Genomic DNA, 23,295 nt, shown 5'->3' on the forward strand with positions numbered 1-23,295 from the left:
GGGTGAAAAGTGCTACGCGAACAAATGATGGACGGAATGCTCAATAAATCATACATTCACCCCCAGTCAAGAGATCTGGGTTAAATCCAACGTACTTTTGCTCACCATGCCACTCCAGTTTAGACCCAGCCATATGCAAATCAGTCTTGACCCTGTGCCTCATGGGAACAGTCCTGACGGAACTGCCAAGCCAGGTCCTCCCTGGACCATAAACAAGCATCCTGGCACTGGTTTCTAGGTATTACCCTTCATTAGGTAGGCTAGCTTGAATCCTGTGGCACCGTGAGCAAGGGACCCATATCTTGGCATACTCATTCACCTTAGGGTGAAAAGTGCTACTCATAGAAATGATGGACGAAATGCTGAATAAATCATACATTCACCCCCAGTCAAGAGATCTGGGTTAAATCCATTGTTCTTTTAATCACCATGCCACCCCAGTTTAGACACAGCCATATGCAAATCAGTCTTGACCCGGTGCTTCATGGGAACAGTCCATACCCAACTGCCAAGCCAGGTCTTCCCTGAACCGGAAACAAGCATCCTGGGACCGGTTTCTGGGTATTACCCTTCATCAGCCAGGCTAGCTTAAATCCAGTGGCACAGCGAACAAGGCACCCACCCCATGGCATCCACATCCCCTTAGGGTGAAAAGTGCTACGCAAACAAATGATGGACGGAATGCTCAATAAATCATACATTCACCCCCATTCAAGAGATCTGGATTAAATCCAACGTACTTTTGCTCACGATGCCACTCCAGTTTAGACCCAGCCATATGCAAATCAGGCTTGACCCTGTGCCTCATGGGAACAGTCCAGACCGAACTGCAAAGCCAGGTCCTCCCTGGACCGGAAAGACGCATCTTGGTACCGGTTTCTGTGTAAAACCCTTCATCAGCCAGGCTAGCTTGAATCCAGTGGCACAGTGAGCAAGGGACGGACGTCTGGGCATACCCATCCCACTTAGGGTGAAAAGTGCTGCGCAAACAAATGATGGACGGAATGCTGAATAAATCATACATTCATCCCCAGTCAAGAGATCTGGGTTAAATCCAATGTACTTTTGCTCACCATGCCACTCCAGTTTAGACCCAGCCATATGCAAATCAGTCTTGACCCTGTGCCTCATAGGAACAGTCCGGATGAACTGCCAAGCCAGGTCCTCCCTGGACCGTAAACAAGCATCCTGGGATCGGTTTCTGGGTATTACTCTTCATCAGCTAGGCTAGCTTAAATCCAGTGGCACAGTGAGCAAGGGACCCATGTCTGGGCATAACCATCCCACTTAGGATGAAAAGTGCTAAGCAAACAAACGATGGACGAAATGCTGAATAAATCCTACATTCACCCCCAGTCAAGAGATCTGGGTTAAATCCATCGTTCGTTTTCTCACCATGCCACCCCAGTTTAGACGCAGCCATATGCAAATCAGTCTTGACCCTGTGCCTCATGGGAACAGTGCTGATGGAATTGCCAAGCCAGGTCCTCACTGGACCATAAACAAGCATCCTGGGACCCGTTTCTAGGTATTACCCTTCATCAGGCAGGCCAGCTTGAATCCAGTGGCACCGTGAGCAGGAGACCCACGTCTGGGCATACCCATCCCCCTTAGGGTGAAAAGTGCTATGCAAACAAATGATGGACGGAATGCTGAATAAATCGTACATTCACCCCCAGTCAAGAGTACGGAGTTAAATCCAACGTTCTTTTGCTCACCATTCCACCCCAGTTTAAACCCAGCCATATGCAAATCAGTCTTGACCCTGTGCCCAAGGGAACAGTCCAGACCGAACTGCCAAGCGAGGTCCTCCCTCGACCAGAAACAAGCATCCTGGGACCGATTTCTGGGTATTACTCTTCATCAGCCAGGCTAGCTTGAATCCACTGGCACAGTGAGCAAGGGACCCATGACTGGGCATACCCATCCCACTTAGGATGAAAAGTGCTAAGCAAACAAACAATGGATGAAATGCTGAATAAATCATACATTCACCCCCAGTCAAGAGATCTGGATTAAATCCAACGTACATTTGCTCACCATGCCACTCCAGTTTAGACCCAGCCATATGTAAATCAGGCTTGACCCTGTGCCTCATGGAAACAGTCCAGACCGAACTGCAAAGCCAGGTCCTCGCTGGACTGGAAAGACGCATCTTGATACCGGTTTTTGAGTAAAACCCTTCATCAGCCAGGCTAGCTTGAATCCAGTGGCACAGTGAGCAAGTGACCCACGTCGGAGTATACCCATCCCACTTAGGGTGAAAAGTGCTGCTCAAACAAATGATGGACGGAATACTGAATAAATCATACTTTCACCCCCAGTCAAGAGATCTGGGTTCAATCCAACGTTCTTTTGCTCACCATGCCACTCCAGTTTAGACCCAGCCATATGGAAATCAGTCTTGACCCAGTGCTTCATGGGAACAGTTCATACCGAACTGCCAAGCCAGGTGTTCCCTGGATCGGAAACAAGTATCCTGGGACCGGTTTCTGGGTATTACCCTTCATCAGCCAGGCTAGCTTGAATCCAGTGGCACAGTGAGCAAGGGACCCACCCCTGGCCAGACACATCCCCTTAGGGTGAAAAGTGCTACGCGAACAAATGATGGACGGAATGCTAAATAAATCATACATTCACCCCCAGTCAAGAGATCTGGGTTAAATCCAACGTACTTTTGCTCACCATGCCACTCCAGTTTAGACCCAGCCATATGCAAATTAGGCTTGACCCTGTGCCTCATGGGAAGAGTCCTGACGGAATTGCCAAGCCAGGTCCTCCCTGGACCATAAACAAGCATCCTGGGACCGGTTTCTAGGTATTACCCTTCATCAGGCGGGCTAGATTGAATCCAGTGGCACCGTGAGCAGGAGACCCACGTCTGGGCATACCCATCCCACTTAGGGTGAAAAGTGCTACGCAAACAAATGATGGACGGAATTCTGAATAAATCGTACATTCACCCCCAGTCAAGAGAACTGAGTTAAATCCAATGTTCTTTTGCTCACCATTCCACCCCAGTTTAGGTCCAGCCATATGCAAATAAGTCTTGACCCGGTGCTTCATGGGAACAGTCCAGACCGAACTGCCAAGCCAGGTCCTCCCTGAATCGGAAACAAGCATCCTGGGACCGGTTTCTGGGTATTACCCTTCATCAGCCAGGCTAGCTTGAATCCAGTGGCACAGTGAGCAAGGGACCCACCCCTGGCCAGACACATCTCCTTAGGGTGAAAAGTGCTAGGCATACAAATGATGGACGGAATGCTGAATAAATCATACATTCATCCCCAGTCAAGAGATCTGGGTTAAATCCAACTTTTCTTTTTCTCACCATGCCACCCCAGTTTAGACCCAGCCATATGCAAATCAGTCTTGACCCTGTGCCTCATGGGAACAGTCCGGAAGGAATTGCCATGCGAGGTCCTCCCTGGACAATAAACAAGCATCCTGGGAGCGGTTCTAGGTATTAGCCTTCATCAGGCAGGCGAGCTTGAATCCAGTGGCACCGTGAGGAAGAGACCCACGTCTGGGCATACCCATCCCACTTAGGGTGAAAAGTGCTATGCAAACAAATGATGGACGGAATGCTGACTAAATTGTACTTTCACCCCCAGTCAACAGATCTGGGTTAAATCCATTGTTCTTTTAATCACCATGCCACCCCAGTTTAGACACAGCCATATGCAAATCAGTCTTGACCCGGTGCTTCATGGGAATAGTCCATACCCAAATGCCAAGCCAGGTCTTCCCTGAACCGGAAACAAGCATCCTGGGACCGGTTTCTGGGTATTACCCTTCATCAGCCAGGCTAGCTTGAATCCAGTGGCACAGCGAACAAGGGACCCACCCCATGGCATCCACATCCCCTTAGGGTGAAAAGTGCTACGCAAACAAATGATGGACGGAATGCTCAATAAATCATACATTCACCCCCATTCAAGAGATCTAGATTAAATCCAACATACTTTTGCTCACCATGCCACTCCAGTGTAGACCCAGCCATATGCAAATCAGGCTTGACCCTGTGCCTCATGGGAACAGTCCAGACCGAACTGCAAAGCCAGGTCCTCCCTGGACCGGAAAGACGCATCTTGGTACCGGTTTCTGTGTAAAACCCTTCATCAGCCAGGCTAGCTTGAATCCAGTGGCACAGTGAGCAAGGGTCGGACGTCTGGGCATACCCATCCCACTTAGGGTGAAAAGTGCTATGCAAACATATGATGGACGGAATGCTGAATAAATCATACATTCATCCCCAGTCAAGAGATCTGGGTTAAATCCAACGTACTTTTGCTCACCATGCCACTCCAGTTTAGACCCAGCCATATGCAAATCAGTCTTGACCCTGTGCCTCATAGGAACAGTCCGGATGAACTGCCAAGCCAGGTCCTCCCTGGACCGTAAACAAGCATCCTGGGACCGGTTTCTGGGTATTACATTTCATCAGCTAGGCTAGCTTAAATCCAGTGGCACAGTGAGCAAGGGACCCATGTCTGGGCATACCCATCCCACTTAGGATGAAAAGTGCTAAGCAAACAAACGATGGACGAAATGCTGAATAAATCATACATTCATCCCCAATCAAGAGATCTGGGTTAAATCCAACGTACTTTTGCTCAGCATGCCACTCCAGTTTAGACCCAGCCATATGCAAATCAGTCTTGGCCCTGTGCCTCATAGGAACAGTCCGGATGAACTGCCAAGCCAGGTCCTCCCTGGACCGTAAACAAGCATCCTGGGACCGGTTTCTGGGTATTACGTTTCATCAGCTACGACGCTAGCTTAAATCCAGTGGCACAGTGAGCAAGGGACCCATGTCTGGGCATACCCATCCCACTTAGGATGAAAAGTGCTAAGCAAACAAACGATGGACGAAATGCTGAATAAATCATACATTCACCCCCAGTCAAGAGATCTGGGTTAAATCCAACGTTCTTTTGCTCACCATGCCACCCCAGTTAAGAAGCAGCCATATGCAAATCAGGCTTGACCCTGTGCCTCATGGGAGCAGTCTAGATCGAACTGCCGAACCAGGACCTCCCTGGACTGGAAACACGCATCCTGGGACCGATTTCTGGGTATTACGTTTCATCAGCCAGGCTAGCTTGAATCCAGTGGCACAGTGAGCAAGGGACCCATGTCTGGGCATACCCATCCCACTTAGGATGAAAAGTGCTAAGCAAACAAACGATGGACGAAATGCTGAATAAATCATACATGCACCCCCAGTCAACAGATGTGGGTTAAATCCATCGTTCATCTACTCACCATGCCACCCCAGTTTAGACCCAGCCATATGCAAATCAGTCTTGACCCTGTGCCTCATGGGAACAGTCCTGACGGAACTGCCAAGCCAGGTCCTCCCTGGACCATAAACAAGCATCCTGGCACTGGTTTCTAGGTATTACCCTTCATTAGGCAGGCTAGCTTGAATCCTGTGGCACCGTGAGCAAGGGACCCATATCTTGGCATACTCATTCACCTTAGGGTGAAAAGTGCTACTCATAGAAATGATGGACGAAATGCTGAATAAATCATACATTCACCCCCAGTCAAGAGATCTGGGTTAAATCCATTGTTCTTTTAATCACCATGCCACCCCAGTTTAGACACAGCCATATGCAAATCAGTCTTGACCCGGTGCTTCATGGGAACAGTCCATACCCAACTGCCAAGCCAGGTCTTCCCTGAACCGGAAACAAGCATCCTGGGACCGGTTTCTGGGTATTACCCTTCATCAGCCAGGCTAGCTTAAATCCAGTGGCACAGCGAACAAGGCACCCACCCCATGGCATCCACATCCCCTTAGGGTGAAAAGTGCTACGCAAACAAATGATGGACGGAATGCTCAATAAATCATACATTCACCCCCATTCAAGAGATCTGGATTAAATCCAACGTACTTTTGCTCACGATGCCACTCCAGTTTAGACCCAGCCATATGCAAATCAGGCTTGACCCTGTGCCTCATGGGAACAGTCCAGACCGAACTGCAAAGCCAGGTCCTCCCTGGACCGGAAAGACGCATCTTGGTACCGGTTTCTGTGTAAAACCCTTCATCAGCCAGGCTAGCTTGAATCCAGTGGCACAGTGAGCAAGGGACGGACGTCTGGGCATACCCATCCCACTTAGGGTGAAAAGTGCTGCGCAAACAAATGATGGACGGAATGCTGAATAAATCATACATTCATCCCCAGTCAAGAGATCTGGGTTAAATCCAATGTACTTTTGCTCACCATGCCACTCCAGTTTAGACCCAGCCATATGCAAATCAGTCTTGACCCTGTGCCTCATAGGAACAGTCCGGATGAACTGCCAAGCCAGGTCCTCCCTGGACCGTAAACAAGCATCCTGGGATCGGTTTCTGGGTATTACTCTTCATCAGCTAGGCTAGCTTAAATCCAGTGGCACAGTGAGCAAGGGACCCATGTCTGGGCATAACCATCCCACTTAGGATGAAAAGTGCTAAGCAAACAAACGATGGACGAAATGCTGAATAAATCCTACATTCACCCCCAGTCAAGAGATCTGGGTTAAATCTATCGTTCGTTTTCTCACCATGCCACCCCAGTTTAGACGCAGCCATATGCAAATCAGTCTTGACCCTGTGCCTCATGGGAACAGTGCTGATGGAATTGCCAAGCCAGGTCCTCACTGGACCATAAACAAGCATCCTGGGACCCGTTTCTAGGTATTACCCTTCATCAGGCAGGCAAGCTTGAATCCAGTGGCACCGTGAGCAGGAGACCCACGTCTGGGCATACCCATCCCCCTTAGGGTGAAAAGTGCTATGCAAACAAATGATGGACGGAATGCTGAATAAATCGTACATTCACCCCCAGTCAAGAGAACTGAGTTAAATCCAACGTTCTTTTGCTCACCATTCCACCCCAGTTTAAACCCAGCCATATGCAAATCAGTCTTGACCCTGTGCCCAAGGGAACAGTCCAGACCGAACTGCCAAGCGAGGTCCTCCCTCGACCAGAAACAAGCATCCTGGGACCGATTTCTGGGTATTACTCTTCATCAGCCAGGCTAGCTTGAATCCACTGGCACAGTGAGCAAGGGACCCATGACTGGGCATACCCATCCCACTTAGGATGAAAAGTGCTAAGCAAACAAACAATGGATGAAATGCTGAATAAATCATACATTCACCCCCAGTCAAGAGATCTGGGTTAAATCCATCGTTCTTTTACTCACCATGCCACCCCAGTTTAGACGCAGCCATATGCAAATCATTCTTGACCCTGAGCCTCATGGGAACAGTCCTGACGGAATTGCCAAGCCAGGTTCTCCCTGGACCATAAACAAGCATCCTGGGACCGGTTTCTAGGTATTACCCTTCATAAGGCAGGCTAGCTTGAATCCAGTGGCACCGTGAGCAGGAGAACCACGTCTGGGCATACCCATCCCACTTAGGGTGAAAAGTGCTATGCAAACAAATGATGGACGGAATGCTGAATAAATCGTACATTCACCCCCAGTCAAGAGAACTGAGTTAAATCCAACGTTCTTTTGCTCACCATTCCACCCCAGTTTCGATCCAGCCATCTGCAAATCAGTCTTGACCCGGTACTTCATGGGAACAGGCCAGACCGAACTGCCAAGCCAGGTCCTCCCAGGACCGGAAACAAGCATCCTGGGACCGGTGTCTGGGTATTACCCTTCATCAGCCAGGCTAGCTTGAATCCAGGGGCACAGTGAGCAAGGGACCCACCCCTGGGCATACACATCCCCTTAGGGTGAAAAGTGCTACACAAACAAATGATGGACGGAATACTGAATAAATCATACATTCATCCCCAGTCAAGATATCTGGGTTAAATCCAACGTTCTTTTGCTCACCATGCCAATTCAGTTTAGACCCAGCCATATGCAAATCAGTCTTGACCCTGTGCCTCATGGGAACAGTGCAGATGGAATTGCCAAGCCAGGTCCTCACTGGACCATAAACAAGCATCCTGGGACCCGTTTCTAGGTATTACCCTTCATCAGGCAGGCAAGCTTGAATCCAGTGGCACCGTGAGCTGGAGACCCACGTCTGGGCATACCCATCCCCCTTAGGGTGAAAAGTGCTATGCAAACAAATGATGGACGGAATGCTGAATAAATCGTACATTCACCCCCAGTCAAGAGAACTGAGTTAAATCCAACGTTCTTTTGCTCACCATTCCACCCCAGTTTAAACCCAGCCATATGCAAATCAGTCTTGACCCTGTGCCCAAGGGAACAGTCCAGACCGAACTGCCAAGCGAGGTCCTCCCTCGACCAGAAACAAGCATCCTGGGACCGATTTCTGGGTATTACTCTTCATCAGCCAGGCTAGCTTGAATCCACTGGCACAGTGAGCAAGGGACCCATGACTGGGCATACCCATCCCACTTAGGATGAAAAGTGCTAAGCAAACAAACAATGGATGAAATGCTGAATAAATCATACATTCACCCCCAGTCAAGAGATCTGGGTTAAATCCATCGTTCTTTTACTCACCATGCCACCCCAGTTTAGACGCAGCCATATGCAAATCATTCTTGACCCTGAGCCTCATGGGAACAGTCCTGACGGAATTGCCAAGCCAGGTTCTCCCTGGACCATAAACAAGCATCCTGGGACCGGTTTCTAGGTATTACCCTTCATAAGGCAGGCTAGCTTGAATCCAGTGGCACCGTGAGCAGGAGAACCACGTCTGGGCATACCCATCCCACTTAGGGTGAAAAGTGCTATGCAAACAAATGATGGACGGAATGCTGAATAAATCGTACATTCACCCCCAGTCAAGAGAACTGAGTTAAATCCAACGTTCTTTTGCTCACCATTCCACCCCAGTTTCGATCCAGCCATCTGCAAATCAGTCTTGACCCGGTGCTTCATGGGAACAGTCCAGACCGAACTGCCAAGCCAGGTCCTCCCAGGACCGGAAACAAGCATCCTGGGACCGGTGTCTGGGTATTACCCTTCATCAGCCAGGCTAGCTTGAATCCAGTGGCACAGTGAGCAAGGGACCCACCCCTGGGCATACACATCCCCTTAGGGTGAAAAGTGCTACACAAACAAATGATGGACGGAATATTGAATAAATCATACATTCATCCCCAGTCAAGATATCTGGGTTAAATCCAACGTTCTTTTGCTCACCATGCCAATTCAGTTTAGACCCAGCCATATGCAAATCAGGCTTGACCCTGTGCCTCATGGGAACAGTCCAGACCGAACTGTAAAGCCAGGTCCTCCCTGGACCGGAAAGACGCATCTTGGTACCGGTTTCTGAGTAAAACCCTTCATCAGCCAGGCTAGCTTGAATCCAGTGGCACAGTGAGCAAGGGACCCACATCTGGGCATACCCATCCCACTTATGGTGAAAAGTGCTACGCAAACAAATGATGGACAGAATGCTGAATAAATCATTCATTCACCCCCAGTCAACAGATGTGGGTTAAATCCATCGTTCATCTACTCACCATGCCACCCCAGTTTAGACCCAGCCATATGCAAATCACTCTTGACCCTGTGCCTCATGGGAACAGTCCTGACGGAACTGCCAAGCCAGGTCCTCCCTGGACCATAAACAAGAATCCTGGGACCGGTTTCTAGGTATTACCCTTCATTAGGCAGGCAGCTTGAATCCTGTGGCACCGTGAGCAAGAGACACATATCTGGGCATACTCATCCCATTTAGGGTGAAAAGTGCTACTCATAGAAATGATGGACGAAATGCTGAATAAATCATACATTCACCCCCAGTCAAGAGATCTGGGTTAAATCCATTGTTCTTTTAATCACCATGCCACCCCAGTTTAGCCACAGCCATATGCAAATCACTTTTGACCCTGTGCCTCATGGGAACAGTCCTGACAGAACTGCCAAGCCAGGTCCTCCCTGGACCACAAACAAGCATCCTGGGACCGGTTTCTAGGTATTACCCTTCATTAGGCAGGCAGCTTGAATCCTGTGGCACCGTGAGCAAGAGACACATATCTGGGCATACTCATCCCATTTAGGGTGAAAAGTGCTACTCATAGAAATGATGGACGAAATGCTGAATAAATCATACATTCACCCCCAGTCAAGAGATCTGGGCTAAATCCAACGTACTTTTGCTCACCATGCCACTCCAGTTTAGACCCAGCCATATGCAAATCAGGCTTGACCCTGTGCCTCATGGAAACAGTCCAGACCGAACTGCAAAGCCAGGTCCTCGCTGGACCGGAAAGACGCATCTTGGTACCGGTTTCTGAGTAAAACCCTTCATCAGCCAGGCTAGCTTGAATCCAGTGGCACAGTGAGCAAGTGACCCACGTCTGAGTATACACATCCCACTTAGTGTGAAAAGTGCTGCGCAAACAAATGATGGACGGAATACTGAATAAATCATACTTTCACCCCCAGTCAAGAGATCTGGATTAAATCCATCGTTCTTTAACTCACCATGCCACCCCAGTTTAGACGCAGCCATATGCAAATCAGTCTTGACCGTGTGCCTCATGGGACCAGTCCTGACGGAATTGCCAAGCCAGGTCCTCCCTGGACCATAAACAAGCATCCTGGGACCGGTTTCTAGGTATTACCCTTCATCAGGCAGGCTAGCTTGAATCCAGTGGCACCATGAGAAGGAGACCCACGTCTGGGCATACCCATCCCACTTAGGGTAAAAAGTGCAACGCAAACAAATGATGGGCGGAATGCTGAATAAATCATACATTCATCCCCAGTCAAAAGATCTGGGTTAAATCCAACGTTCTTTTGCTCACCATGCCACTCCAGTTTAGACCCAGCCATATGCAAATCAGGCTTGAACCTGTGCCTCATGGGAAGAGTCCAGACCGAACTGCAAAGCCAGGTCCTCCCGGGACCGGAAAGACGCATCTTGGTACCGGTTTCTGAGTAAAACCCTTCATCAGCCAGACTAGCTTGAATCCGGTGGCACAGTGAGCAAGGGACCAATCTCTGGGCATACTCATCCCACTTAGGGTGAAAAGTGCTACGCATAGAAATGATGGACGAAATGCTGAATAAATCATACATTTACCCCCAGTCAAGAGATCTGGGTTAAATCCATTGTTCTTTTACTCACCATGCCACCCCAGTTAAGACACAGCCATATGCAAATCAGTCTTGACCCAGTGCTTCATGGGAACAGTCCATACCGTACTGCCAAGCCAGTTGTTCGCTGGATCGGAAACAAGTATCCTGGGATCGGTTTCTGGGTATTACCCTTCATCAGCCAGGCTAGCTTGAATCCAGTGGCACAGTGAGCAAGGGACCCACCCCTGGGCAGACACATCCCCTTAGAGTGAAAAGTGCTACGCGAACAAATGATGGACGGAATGCTCAATAAATCATACATTCACCCCCAGACAAGAGATCTGGGTTAAATCCAACGTACTTTTGCTCACCATGCCACTCCAGTTTAGACCCAGCCATATGCAAATCAGGCTTGACACCGTGCCTCATGGGAAGAGTCCTGATGGAATTGCCAAGCCAGGTCCTCCCTGGACCATAAACAAGCATCCTGGGACTGGTTTCTAGGTATTACCCTTCATCAGGCGGGCAAGCTTGACTCCAGTGGCACCGTGAGCAGGAGACCCACCTCTGGGCATACCCATCCCACTTAGGGTGAAAAGTGCTACGCAAACAAATGATGGACGGAATTCTGAATAAATCGTACATTCACCCCCAGTCAAGAGAACTGAGTTAAATCCAACGTTCTTTTGCTCACCATTCCACCCCAGTTTAGATCCAGCCATATGCAAATCAGTCTTGACCCGGTGCTTCATGGGAACAGTCCAGACCGAACTGCCAAGCCAGGTCCTCCCTGGACCGGAAACAAGCATCCTGGGACCGGTTTCTGGGTATTACCCTTCATCAGCCAGGCTAGCTTGAATCCAGTGGCACAGTGAGCAAGGGACCCACGCCTGGGCATACACATCCCCTTAGGGTGAAAAGTGCTAGGCATACAAATGATGAACGGAATGCTGAATAAATCATACATTCATCCCCAGTCAAGAGATCTGGGTTAAATCCAACGTTCTTTTACTCACCATGCCACCCCAGTTTAGACGCAACCATATGCAAATCAGTCTTGACCCGGTGCTTCATGGGAACAGTCCATACCTAACTGCCAAGCCAGGTCTTCCCTGGACCGGAAACAAGCATCCTGGGACCGGTTTCTGGGTATTACCCTTCATCAGCCAGGCTAGCTTGAATCCAGTGGCACAGTGAGCAAGTGACCCACGTCTGAGTATACACATCCCACTTAGTGTGAAAAGTGCTGCGCAAACAAATGATGGACGGAATACTGAATAAATCATACTTTCACCCCCAGTCAAGAGATCTGGGTTAAATCCAACGTTCTTTTTCTCACCATGCCACTCCAGTTTAGACCCAGCCATATGCAACTCAGTCTTGACCTTGTGCCTCATGGAAACTGTCCAGACCGAACTGCCAAGCCAGGTCCTCCCTCGACCGGAAACAAGCATCCTGGGACCGGTTTCTGGGTATTACCCTTCATCAGCCAGACTAGCTTGAATCCAGTGGCTAAGTGAGCAAGGGACCCACAACTGGGCATACCCATCCCACTTAGGGTGAAAAGTGCTACGCATAGAAATGATGGACGAAATGTTGAATAAATCATACATTCACCCCCAGTCAAGAGATCTAGGTTAAATCCATCGTTCTTTAACTCACCATGCCACCCCAGTTTAGACGCAGCCATATGCAAATCAGTCTTGACCCTGTGCCTCATGGGAACAGTCCTGACGAAATTGCCAAGCCAGGTCCTCCCTGGACCATAAACAAGCATCCTGGGACGGGTTTCTAGGTATTACCCTTCATCAGGCAGGCTAGCTTGAATCCAGTGGCACCATGAGCAGGAGACCCACGTCTGGGCATACCCATCCCACTTAGGGTAAGAAGTGCTACGCAAACAAATGATGGACGGAATGCTGAATAAATCATACATTCATCCCCAGTCAAAAGATCTGGGTTAAATCCAACGTTCTTTTGCTCACCATGCCACTCCAGTTTAGACCCAGCCATAAGCAAATCAGGCTTGAACCTGTGCCTCATGGGAAGAGTCCAGACCGAACTGCAAAGCCAGGTCCTCCCGGGACCGGAAAGACGCATCTTGGTACCGGTTTCTGAGTATAACCCTTCATCAGCCATGCTAGCTTGAATCCGGTGGCACAGTGAGCAAGGGACCAATCTCTGGGCATACTCATCCCACTTAGGGTGAAAAGTGCTACGCATAGAAATGATGGACGAAATGCTGAATAAATCATACATTTACCCCCGTCAAGAGATCTGGGTTCAATCCATTGTTCTTTTACTCACCATGCCACCCCAGTTAAGACACAGCCATATGCAAATCAGTTTTGACCCAGTGCTTCATGGGAACAGTCCATACGGAACTGCCAAGCCAGTTGTTCGCTGGATCGGAAACAAGTATCCTGGGACCGGTTTCTGGGTATTACCCTTCATCAGCCAGGCTAGCTTGAATCCAGTGGCACAGTGAGCAAGGGACCCACCCCTGGGCAGACATATCCCCTTAGGGTGAAAAGTGCTACGCGAACAAATGATGGATGGAATGCTCAATAAATCATACATTCACCCCCAGTCAAGAGATCTGGGTTAAATCCAACGTACTTTTGCTCACCATGCCACTCCAGTTTAGACCCAGCCATATGCAAATGAGGCTTGACCCTGTGCCTCATGGGAACAGTCCTGATGGAATTGCCAAGCCAGGTCCTCCCTGGACCATAAACAAGCATCCTGGGACTGGTTTCTAGGTATTACCCTTCATCAGGCGGGCTAGCTTGAATCCAGTAGCACCGTGAGCAGGAGACCCACGTCTGGGCATACCCATCCCACTTAGGGTGAAAAGTGCTACGCAAACAAATGATGGACGGAATTCTGAATAAATCGTACATTCACCCCCAGTCAAGAGAACTGAGTTAAATCCAACGTTCTTTTGCTCACCATTCCACCCCAGTTTAGATCCAGCCATATGCAAATCAGTCTTGACCCGGTGCTTCATGGGAACAGTCCAGACCGAACTGCAAAGCCAGGTCCTCCCTGGACCGGAAAGACGCATCTTGGTACCGGTTTCTGAGTATAACCCTTCATCAGCCAGGCTAGCTTGAATCCGGTGGCACAGTGAGCAAGGGACCCACGTCTGGGCATACCCATCCCACTTAGGGTGAAAAGTGCTACTCAAACAAATGATGGACAGAATGCTGACTAAATCGTACATTCACCCCCAGTCAATAGATCTGGGTTAAATCCAAAGTTCTTTTGCTCACCATGCCCCCCCAGTTTAGACGCAGCCATATGCAAATCGGTCTTGACCCTGTGCCTCATAGGAACAGTCCGGATGAACTGCCAAGCCAGGTCCTCCCTGGACCGTAAACAAGCATCCTGGGACCGGTTTCTGGGTATTACGTTTCATCAGCTAGGCTAGCTTAAATCCAGTGGCACAGTGAGCAAGGGACCCACGTCTGGGCATACCCATCCCACTTAGGGTGAAAAGTGCTCTGCAAACAAATGATGGACGGAATGCTGAATAAATCGTACATTCACCCCCAGTCAAGAGAACTGAGTTAAATTGAATGTTCTTTTGCTCACCATTCCACCCCAGTTTAAACCCAGCCATATGCAAATCAGTCTTGACCTTGTGCCTCAAGGGAACAGTCCAGACCGAACTGCCAAGCGAGGTCCTCCCTCGACCAGAAACTAGCATCCTGGGACCGATTTCTGGGTATTACTCTTCATCAGCCAGGCTAGCTTGAATCCACTGGCACAGTGAGCAAGGGAACCATGACTGGGCATACCCATCCCACTTAGGGTGAAAAGTGCTATGCAAGCAAATGATGGACGGAATGCTGAATAAATCGTACATTCACCCCCAGTCAAGAGAACTGAGTTAAATCCAACGTTCTTTTGCTCACCATGCCACTCCAGTTTAGACCCAGCCATATGCAAATCAGGCTTGACCCTGTGCCTCATGGGAACAGTCCAGACCGAACTGCAAAGCCAGGTCCTCCCTGGACCGGAAAGATGCATCTTGGTACCAGTTTCTGAGTATAACCCTTTATCAACCAGGCTAGCTTGAATCCGGTGGCACAGTGAGCAAGGGACCCACGTCTGGGCATACCCATCCCACTTAGGGTGAAAAGTGCTACTCAAACAAATGATGGACGGAATGCTGACTAAATCGTACATTCACCCCCAGTCAATAGATCTGGGTTAAATCCAAAGTTCTTTTGCTCACCATGCCACCCCAGTTTAGACGCAGCCATATGCAAATTAATCTTGACCCTGTGCCTCATAGGAACAGTCCGGACCGAACTGCAAAGCCAGGTCCTCCCTGGGCCGTAAACAAGCATCCTGGGACCGGTTTCTGGGTATTACGTTTCATCAGCTAGGCTAGCTTGAATCCAGTGGCAAAGTGAGCAAGGAACCCATGTCTGGGCATACCCATCCCACTTAGGATGAAAAGTGCTCTGCAAACAAATGATGGACGGAATGCTGAATAAATCGTACATTCACCCCCAGTCAAGAGAACTGAGTTAAATTGAATGTTCTTTTGCTCACCATTCCACCCCAGTTTAAACCCAGCCATATGCAAATCAGTCTTGACCTTGTGCCTCAAGGGAACAGTCCAGACCGAACTGCCAAGCGAGGTCCTCCCTCGACCAGAAACTAGCATCCTGGGACCGATTTCTGGGTATTACTCTTCATCAGCCAGGCTAGCTTGAATCCACTGGCACAGTGAGCAAGGGAACCATGACTGGGCATACCCATCCCACTTAGGGTGAAAAGTGCTATGCAAGCAAATGATGGACGGAATGCTGAATAAATCGTACATTCACCCCCAGTCAAGAGATCTGGGTTCAATCCATTGTTCTTTTACTCACCATGCCACCCCAGTTAAGACACAGCCATATGCAAATCAGTTTTGACCCAGTGCTTCATGGGAACAGTCCATACGGAACTGCCAAGCCAGTTGTTCGCTGGATCGGAAACAAGTATCCTGGGACCGGTTTCTGGGTATTACCCTTCATCAGCCAGGCTAGCTTGAATCCAGTGGCACAGTGAGCAAGGGACCCACCCCTGGGCAGACATATCCCCTTAGGGTGAAAAGTGCTACGCGAACAAATGATGGACGGAATGCTCAATAAATCATACATTCACCCCCAGTCAAGAGATCTGGGTTAAATCCAACGTACTTTTGCTCACCATGCCACTCCAGTTTAGACCCAGCCATATGCAAATGAGGCTTGACCCTGTGCCTCATGGGAACAGTCCTGATGGAATTGCCAAGCCAGGTCCTCCCTGGACCATAAACAAGCATCCTGGGACTGGTTTCTAGGTATTACCCTTCATCAGGCGGGCTAGCTTGAATCCAGTAGCACCGTGAGCAGGAGACCCACGTCTGGGCATACCCATCCCACTTAGGGTGAAAAGTGCTACGCAAACAAATGATGGACGGAATTCTGAATAAATCGTACATTCACCCCCAGTCAAGAGAACTGAGTTAAATCCAACGTTCTTTTGCTCACCATTCCACCCCAGTTTAGATCCAGCCATATGCAAATCAGTCTTGACCCGGTGCTTCATGGGAACAGTCCAGACCGAACTGCAAAGCTAGGTCCTCCCTGGACCGGAAAGACGCATCTTGGTACCGGTTTCTGAGTATAACCCTTCATCAGCCAGGCTAGCTTGAATCCGGTGGCACAGTGAGCAAGGGACCCACGTCTGGGCATACCCATCCCACTTAGGGTGAAAAGTGCTACTCAAACAAATGATGGACAGAATGCTGACTAAATCGTACATTCACCCCCAGTCAATAGATCTGGGTTAAATCCAAAGTTCTTTTGCTCACCATGCCCCCCCAGTTTAGACGCAGCCATATGCAAATCAGTCTTGACCCTGTGCCTCATAGGAACAGTCCGGATGAACTGCCAAGCCAGGTCCTCCCTGGACCGTAAACAAGCATCCTGGGACCGGTTTCTGGGTATTACGTTTCATCAGCTAGGCTAGCTTGAATCCAGTGGCACAGTGAGCAAGGGACCCACGTCTGGGCATACCCATCCCACTTAGGGTGAAAAGTGCTGTGCAAACAATTGATGGACGGAATGCTGAATAAATCGTACGTTCACCCCCAGTCAAGAGAACTGAGTTAAATCGAATGTTCTTTTGCTCACCATTCCACCCCTGTTTAAACCCAGCCATATGCAAATCAGTCTTGACCCTGTGCCTCAAGGGAACAGTCCAGACCGAACTGCCAAGCGAGGTCCTCCCTCGACCAGAAACAAGCATCCTGGGACCGATTTCTGGGTATTACTCTTCATCAGCCAGGCTAGCTTGAATCCACTGGCACAGTGAGCAAGGGAACCATGACTGGGCATACCCATCCCACTTAGGGTGAAAAGTGCTATGCAAGCAAATGATGGACGGAATGCTGAATAAATCGTACATTCACCCCCAGTCAAGAGAACTGAGTTAAATCCAACGTTCTTTTGCTCACCATGCCACTCCAGTTTAGACCCAGCCATATGCAAATCAGGCTTGACCCTGTGCCTCATGGGAACAGTCCAGACCGAACTGCAAAGCCAGGTCCTCCCTGGACCGGAAAGATGCATCTTGGTACCAGTTTCTGAGTATAACCCTTTATCAACCAGGCTAGCTTGAATCCGGTGGCACAGTGAGCAAGGGACCCACGTCTGGGCATACCCATCCCACTTAGGGTGAAAAGTGCTACTCAAACAAATGATGGACGGAATGCTGACTAAATTGTACATTCACCCCCAGTCAATAGATCTGGGTTAAATCCAAAGTTCTTTTGCTCACCATGCCACCCCAGTTTAGACGCAGCCATATGCAAATTAGTCTTGACCCTGTGCCTCATAGGAACAGTCCGGACCGAACTGCAAAGCAAGGTCCTCCCTGGGCCGTAAACAAGCATCCTGGGACCGGTTTCTGGGTATTACGTTTCATCAGCTAGGCTAGCTTGAATCCAGTGGCAAAGTGAGCAAGGAACCCATGTCTGGGCATACCCATCCCACTTAGGATGAAAAGTGCTAAGGAAACAAACGATGGACGAAATGCTGAATAAAACATACATTCACCCCCCATCAACAGATGTGGGTTAAATCCATCGTTCTTTTACTCACCATGCCACCCCAGTTTAGACCCAGCCATATGCAAATTAGTCTTGACCCTGTGCCTTTTGGGAACATTCCTGACCGAATTGCCAAGCCAGGTCCTCCCTGGACCCGAAACACGCATCCTGGGAACAGTTTCTAGGTCTTACCCTTCATCAGCCAGGCTAGCTTGAATCCTGTGGCACCGTGAGCAAGGGACCCATATCTGGGCATACTCATCCCACTTAGGGTGAAAAGTGCTGCGCATAGATATGATGGACGAAATGCTGAATAAATCATACATTCAACCCCAGTCAAGAGATCTGGGTTAAATCCATTGTTTTTACTCACCATGCCACCCCAGTTTAGAGACAGCCATATGCAAATCAGTCTTGACCCGGTGCTTCATGGGAATAGTCCATACCGAACTGCCAAGTCAGGTGTTTCCTGGACCGGAAACAAGCATCCTGGGACCGGTTTCTGGGTATTACCCTTCATCAGCCAGGCTAGCTTGAATCCAGTGGCACAGTGTGCAAGGGACCCACCCCTGGGCATACACATCCCCTTAGGGTGAAAAGTGCTATGCAAACAAATGATGGACGGAATGCTCAATAAATCATACATTCACCCCCAGTCAAGAGATCTGGGTTAAATCCAACGTACTTTTGCTCACCATGCCACTCCAGTTTAGACCCAGCCATATGCAAATCAGGCTTGACCCTGTGCCTCATGGGAACAGTTCAGACCGAACTGCAAAGCCAGGTCCTCCCTGGATCGGAAAGATGCATCTTGGTACCGGTTTCTGAGTAAAACCCTTCATCAGCCAGGCTAGCTTGAATCCAGTGGCACAGTGAGCAAGGGACCCACATCTGGGTATACCCATCCCACTTAGGGTGAAAAGTGCTGCGCAAACAAATGATGGACGGAATACTGAATAAATCATTCATTCACCCCCAGTCAACAGATGTAGGTTAAATCCATCGTTCATCTACTCACCATGCCACCCCAGTTTAGACCCAGCCATATGCAAATCAGTCTTGACCCTGTGCCTCATGGGAACAGTCCTGACGAAACTGCCAAGCCAGGTCCTCCCTGGACCATAAACAAGCATCCTGGGACCGGTTTCTAGGTATTACCCTTCATTAGGCAGGCTAGCTTGAATCCTGTGGCACCGTGAGCAAGAGACACATATCTGGGCATACTCATCCCATTTAGGGTGAAAAGTGCTACTCATAGAAATGATGGACGAAATGCTGAATAAATCATACATTCACCCCCAGTCAAGAGATCTGGGTTAAATCCATTGTTCTTTTAATCACCATGCCACCCCAGTTTAGCCACAGCCATATGCAAATCAGTCTTGACCCGGTGCTTCATGGGAAAAGTCCATACCCAACTGCCAAGCCAGGTGTTCCCTGGACCGGAAACAAGCATCCTGGGACCGGTTTCTGGGTATTACCCTTCATCAGCCAGGCTAGCTTGAATCCAGTGGCACAGTGAGCAAGGGACCCACCCCTGGGCATACACATCCCCTTAGGGTGAAAAGTGCTACGCAAACAAATGATGGACGGAATGCTCGATAAATCATACATTCACCCCCAGTCAAGAGATCTGGGTTAAATCCAACGTACTTTTGCTCACCATGCCACTCCAGTTTAGACCCAGCCATATGCAAATCAGTCTTGACCCTGTGCCTCATGGAAACTGTCCAGACCGAACTGCCAAGCCAAGGTCCTCCCTCGACCGGAAACAAGTATCCTGGGACTGGTTTCTGGGTATTACCCTCCATCAGCCAGACTAGCTTGAATCCAGTGGCTAAGTGAGCAAGGGACCCACATCTTGGCAAACCCATCCCACTTAGGGTGAAAAGTGCTACACAAACAAATGATGGACGAAATGCTGAATAAATCATACTTTCACCCCCAGTCAAGAGATCTGGGTTAAATCCATTGTTCTTTTAATCACCATGCCACCCCAGTTTAGCCACAGTCATATGCAAATCAGTCTTGACCCGGTGCTTCATGGGAAAGGTCCATACCCAACTGCCAAGCCAGGTCTTCCCTGGACCGGAAACAAGCATCCTGGGACCGGTTTCTGGGTATTACGTTTCATCAGCTAGGCTAGCTTAAATCCAGTGGCACAGTGAGCAAGGGACCCATGTCTGGGCATACCCATCCCACTTAGGATGAAAAGTGCTAAGCAAACAAACGATGGACGAAATGCTGAATAAATCATACATTCACCCCCAGTCTAGAGATCTCGGTTAAATCCATCGTTCTTTTACTCACCATGCCACCCCAGTTTAGACGCAGCCATATGCAAATCAGTCTTGACCCTGTGCCTCATGGGAACAGTCCTGATGGAATTGCCAAGCCAGGTCCTCCCTGGACCATAAACAAGCCTCATGGGTCTGGTTTCTAGGTATTATCCTTCATCAGGCAGGCTAGCTTGAATCCAGTGGCACCGTGAGCAGGAGACCCTCGTCTGGGGATACCCATCCCACTTAGGGTGAAAAGTGCTACGCAAACAAATGATGGACGGAATGCTGAATAAATCGTACATTCACCCCCAGTCAAGAGAACTGAGTTAAATCCAACGTTCTTTTGCTCACCATCCCACCCCAGTTTAGATCCAGCCATATGCAAATCAGTCTTGACCCGGTGCTTCATGGGAACAGTCCAGACCGAACTGCCAAGCCAGGTCCTCCCTGGACCGGAAACAAGCATCCTGGGACTGGTTTCTGGGTATTACCCTTCATCAGCCAGGCTAGCTTAAATCCAGTGGCACAGTGAGCAAGGGACCCACGCCTGGGCATACACATCTCCTTAGGGTGAAAAGTGCTAGGCATACAAATGATGGACGGAATGCTGAATAAATCATACATTCATCCCCAGTCTAGAGATCTGGGTTAAATCCAACGTTCCTTTACTCACCATACCACCCCAGTTTAGACGCAGCCATATGCAAATCAGTCCTGACCCTGTGCCTCTTGGGAACAGTCCTGAAGGAATTGCCAAGCCAGGTCCTCTCTGGACAATAAACAAGCATCCTGGGACCGGTTCTAGGTATTACCCGTCATCAGGCAGGCTAGCTTGAATCCAGTGGCACCGTGAGGAACAGACCCACGTCTGGGCATACCCATCCCACTTAGGGTGAAAAGTGCTATGCAAACAAATGATGGACGGAATGCTGACTAAATTGTACATTCACCCCCAGTCAAGAGATCTGGGTTAAATCCAACGTTCTTTTTCTCACCATGCCACCCCAGTTAAGACGCAGCCATATGTAAATCAGGCTTGACCCTGTGCCTCATGGGAGCAGTCTAGATCGAACTGCCGAACCATGTCCTCCCTGGACTGGAAACACGCATCCTGGGACTGATTTCTGGGTTTTACGTTTCATCAGCCAGGCTAGCTTGAATCCAGTGGCACAGTGAGCAAGGGACCCATGTCTGGGCATACCCATCCCACTTAGGATGAAAAGTGCTAAGCAAACAAACGATGGACGAAATGCTGAATAAATCATACATTCACTCCCAGTCAACAGATGTGGGTTAAATCCATAGTTCTTTTACTCACCATGCCACCCCAGTTTAGACCCAGCCATATGCAAATCAGTCTTGACCCTGTGCCTCATGGGAACAGTCCTGACGAAACTGCCAAGCCAGGTCCTCCCTGGACCATAAACAAGCATCCTGGGACCGGTATCTAGGTATTACCCTTCATTAGGCAGGCTAGCTTGAATCCTGTGACACCGTGAGCAAGGGACCCATATCTTGGCATACTCATCCACCTTAGGGTGAAAAGTGCTACTCATAGAAATGATGGACGAAATGCTGAATAAATCATACATTCACCCCCAGTCAAGAGATCTGGGTTGAATCCATTGTTCTTTTAATCACCATGCCACCCCCGTTTAGACACAGCCATATGCAAATCAGTCTTGACCCGGTGCTTCATGGGAACAGTCCATACCCAACTGCCAAGCCAGGTCTTCCCTGGACCACAAACAAGCATCCTGGGACCGGTTTCTGGGTATTACCCTTCATCACCCAGGCTAGCTTGAATCCAGTGGCACAGTGAACAAGGGACCCACCCCTGGGCATCCACATCCCCTTAGGGTGAAAAGTGCTACGCAAACAAATGATGGACGGAATGCTCAATAAATCATACATTCACCCCCAGTCAAGAGATCTGGATTAAATCCAACATACTTTTGCTCACCATGCCACTCCAGTTTAGACCCAGCCATATGCAACTCAGGCTTCACCCTGTGCCTCATGGGAACAGTCCAGACCGAACTGCAAAGCCAGGTCCTCCCTGGCCCGGAAAGACGCATCTTGGTACCGGTTTCTGAGTAAAACCCTTCATCAGCCAGGCTAGCTTGAATCCAGTGGCACAGTGAGCAAGGGATGGACCTCTGGGCATACCCATCCCACTTAGGGTGAAAAGTGCTGCGCAAACAAATGATGGACGGAATGCTGAATAAATCATACATTCATCCCCAGTCAAGAGATCTGGGTTAAATCCAACGTACTTTTGCTCACCTTGCCACTCCAGTTTAGACCCAGCCATATGCAACTCAGTCTTGACTCTGTGCCTCATGGAAACTGTCTAAACCGAACTGCCAAGCCAGGTCCTCCCTCGACCAGAAACAAGCATCCTGGGACCGATTCCTGGGTATTGTGGTAAATAATTTAATTACCGGGACTTAATTTGATGCGGAAAATCTATAATAATAGCTCAGTAAAATAAGAGGCAGAATCTGTGGTATTAGAGGTTCGGAACGGGCTTTATTCCAAAATCAATTCGAATTGAGGACTCCATATTCCATCACCACGAAGGTTCAGGAAGTGAAGGACCCCACTTTATTGACAAGTAATCATTTATATACAATAGGCATTACAGTGAAACAGATGCCGGAGGCGTAACAGTTGATAACAAAGATAAGAACATACATGCGTAACTAAAGTGGGTGTAACTAAAGAACGTCATCAGGTATGATGTCATACATTGGTGGTTCCATGAAAGAATTTCGCAATGTCAGCAGAAATACTTGACAGAGATGCGCGCGCAGCAGCATGACGTGTGATTGACGTGTAACTAGGGGATGAAGGGGACTTGACATTTAGCTCTACATGTGGAGACAGAAG

The sequence above is a fragment of the Triturus cristatus genome, chromosome 1_1 (assembly GCF_964204655.1).
Source record: "Triturus cristatus chromosome 1_1, aTriCri1.1, whole genome shotgun sequence".
In the NCBI taxonomy this organism is placed as follows: Eukaryota; Metazoa; Chordata; class Amphibia; order Caudata; family Salamandridae; genus Triturus; species Triturus cristatus.